We start from the raw sequence: 3,596 nt of genomic DNA on the forward strand, positions 1-3,596 counted from the left end.
CAGGAATCTCTCTCCTGAATGTTAGTAGAGTATGCAGAGGCTTCACAACAGCAGACTAAGCTGGTCACTCCACGGGGGACACAGAAAAAAGGGTAGATGAACAGCCTCCATTTGATCCAGGTGTGGAGCGGGCCTCTGTATTTCCCTAATCTGGACCATGATCACTTGAATGAGGAAGGACTCATACAGGTGGAGTTTACTGCATGTCACTTGCCAGATGCTGTTAGTTTGGAGTCCATAAAATTGAAGACAAGTGTATTATTTGTATGACTTGAGAAGTCAGTCTCAGAAGTGGAATTGTTTCCATTATGCCGGAGTCAGTGTTTGTCGGGTGGACAGTGTGGATCTATTTATAGAGAGTTTGAGAAATCGGGGTTCTGATCAAAGAGAAAGCGATGTCCACAGGGTGGCAGTAGCACACATGACTGTTGGGTGAAGCTCTGAGAGATGTGCCCAAAGGAGTCCCTCACAGCAGGAGACTGTCTAGAATCAAAGATGATGAGGTTGCTACTCAGAAAAGGTGGAGACCAAGGGAACTCCTAAGGTGAAGGAACATTGGAGAAAGGGCTTCTGTGTCTAGGGGTAGCCAGACAACAGCTTAATCTGGATCTGAGACATCCAGAGGGCAGAAGTGGTTTGCAATTTTCATAACCTGGGCTTATCTTACCTACTGCTAACAGATGTGGGTGGGGTTTTCTGTGATATGAAAAGCAAGCATTCTCTGAATGGCTAAAAATCTTCTTTGGGGCTGGGCACAGTGACTCATGCCTGTAATCCCAGCACTTTGGCAGGGCATGGCAGACAGATCACGAGGTCAGGAGATCGAGATCATCCTGGCTAACATGGTGAAACCCTGTTACCAAAAATACAAAAAATTAGGCAGGCCTTGGGGAGATGGTGCCCATGGCCATGCTCCACTTCAGTCTCTCCCACTCCAAACCCTCTGTGCTCTCTGCAGGACTGAAGTTCTCTCTCTGCCCAGTCTATAGGCGGTTCTACCTGCCAACTCAAATGTCTGTGGGGGTCATAGGTTTTTCCAGAGCTAGGATTATGGACTTCTATGGCAAGTGTGGGATGTTCCATGCCTGTTTCACTTACCCGTTCCCTAGGGGCCACTAAGGGTCAGGAGGAGTCCTGCTATTCAGAAACCCGGCACACGGTTCCCAGCTTCCTCCCCTTCCAGCCCAGGATGTGTCCTCCCTGTTTCCACTTTAAAAGTCTTCTTCCCAAAGATCTGTCTAGAGTGCGCTGGTCCACTTGACAGTCTGGTTTTTCTCAGTGGGAGCAGCTCTTCCCGGCTACCTCTAGTCACCCATCGTCAAAAACAGTCACCTTTTTCTTTTTTAATGTAATTTTTAGTAGCTTCTCTACCGTAGATCATTCCAGATACTCCGGAAAGTAACGAGTGTCCACACTTGAAAGGCTTTTCCGTAATTAAATAAGACCACAGGCCTGAGATCCTACAATTCACATCAGGGAAATACAACAGCAACTTAATTACTGACATATTGTATTCATTCTACATTTCTCTTGTAGCAAATGAAGTAACTTTCTGTTCTCCATCTTCCTGTTTATGCTTTTTTATTTTCAGAGTTCACTTTTGTAATTGCAAGAACTTCCTTTTCACTGAACAAATGGTAACTGAATCAAATTTAAGATGTTTGGCATGAGGATTTTATATATGCAATGGCTCTACAAAGTCTGTGAATAGTCAATCAAACATATTTACTGACTATTCTTAGCCATACTCCCCTGAGGGCAGCTTGCATAGAATGCGTTCTCGAACATGTTAATGAAAAGGGCAGTTTAGTTAAGTGATAAAGGAGATAGTATGTTTGGAAAGTGAGACAGTAATACTTTTCCCATATTACCAAGTATTAACTTGAATAAACTCAACTTCGAACTGTTTATTTCCAACACATATTCTCCTTGAGTTGGCACTAATTTGCTTCCATTGTCTGGTTATTCTGCAGAATAAATGTACTTGACACATGTGGGCAAGACAGGGAGGGTGAGGATGAGCTTTCATTCACTCTCCCTTCATCAGAGCTGTTTGCTTCTAGGACACTTGAAACATCTGAATAGTTCTACTGCTGATGCCATCCCCAGGCTGTAACAGCTGATTGAGTGCTGCCATGTGACACTGAGGCGCAGCTGAGGCTCTCATGGGCCAGAGTCCTCAGCAGCAAGCTCTGCCCTGAGTTCTCCCACAGCTTCCTCTCTGCGGATTCAGAGACCCTGCTGAGCTGCTCCCCAGACAAGCAGTACATGTGGGCAGCTGGGCCATGCAAACAGGGAGGTTTCTGTTAAGGGCTGTATCAACGTGGGAGGATTTTGTAAAGCTTGCATGCAGTAATAAACCCCAACATCCTCAGCCTCCACCCGGCTGATTTTCAGTGTGAAATCTGTGCCTGATCCACTGCCACTGAACCTGTCTAGCACCCCAGAGAACCGGTTGGAAACTCTATAAATTAGGAGCCGTGGAGGCTGCCCTGGCTTCTGCAGGTACCAATACAAATAGGTTCTTCATCACTATGCAGGAGGCTCTGACTAGACCTGCAGGAGATGGAGGCCTGCTCTCCAGGGGTGACGGGCAGGGAGAGTGGAGTCTGGGTCATCACAATATCCCCACTGGATCCTAAAACAATGAGAAAGAAGTACAAGATAAGCTACAAATATTATGAGCAACTTTCATGAATTCTCTTATGATATTAATTTATGATTAATCTTTTTTCAAATTTTATTCATATCATAAATAATAGACTTTCTAAAATATACGAAAATAAGCACAAGGAACTTTTATATTTTCTAAGATCTTAAAGCACTGGTCATTGCTCTTTTGAGATGGTTTCTAATTATTCATAGGAAAAAGTATAAATTTCCTTCCCTGAAAATTAGAACATACTCCTTAACATACGGTTTGAATAAACCTGAGAGACTGAGGAGCCTCCAAGAGCACACCCTCTCACCCCATTCTCCTCCCTTCTCTCCTTCTGTCCTTACCAGGTACCCAGAGCATTAACAGCCCCAAGAACTGAGCAGGGAACCTCATCTTGAGAAGGTGAACTGGGCAGTTCTGATCTGTAACTGAGAAGTTAGAGCTGAGCTCTTATCTGACTGCAAGGGAAGGTTCTCCCCAGGAAACAACATGCAAATGCCCTGGTGGGTGTAGTGATATGGAAAGAGCCAGTGGTTGGGGCAGGTCTTTCTTGTGAGCAATGTGATATAAAATGTGCCTTGGAGAAAAACAAATAGAGCTAAAAATCCATTTTGCTTATAGTGGTGGAAAGAAGATCTAACTGTGAAATTTGGATCATGAACAAAGACACATAGGTGTGCCACTCTGAGAGAGCACCAAGATCATGACAAAGTAAAAATGTGTGTTTAGGATGAATCTCTGGGAGGTGAATGCCATCCTGCTTGGCTCTCGCCCAGCTCATGTAGAGAAGGAAAGAGCTTGCTTTCTCACAAGCACTGCAGGGCAGTGTGCTTGCAAATAAAAAGGAAGACTTCCGTCAGCTCAAGAGTTATCTGGAATCTGCTGTTACCAGGATAACTGTTCAAAAACGTTAGATGCAAATGTTAGAATCTGCCTT

General features: G+C 44.5%; 1 pseudogene; it reads right to left on the minus strand.

Annotated features, from left to right (window-relative positions):
- Nucleotides 1-2,229: 2,229 nt before the first annotated feature.
- Nucleotides 2,230-3,052, minus strand: LOC112605301 (annotated as a pseudogene).
- Between the last annotated feature and the right edge of the window lie 544 nt (nt 3,053-3,596).

The sequence above is a fragment of the Theropithecus gelada genome, chromosome 13 (assembly GCF_003255815.1).
Source record: "Theropithecus gelada isolate Dixy chromosome 13, Tgel_1.0, whole genome shotgun sequence".
Lineage (NCBI taxonomy): Eukaryota > Metazoa > Chordata > Mammalia > Primates > Cercopithecidae > Theropithecus > Theropithecus gelada.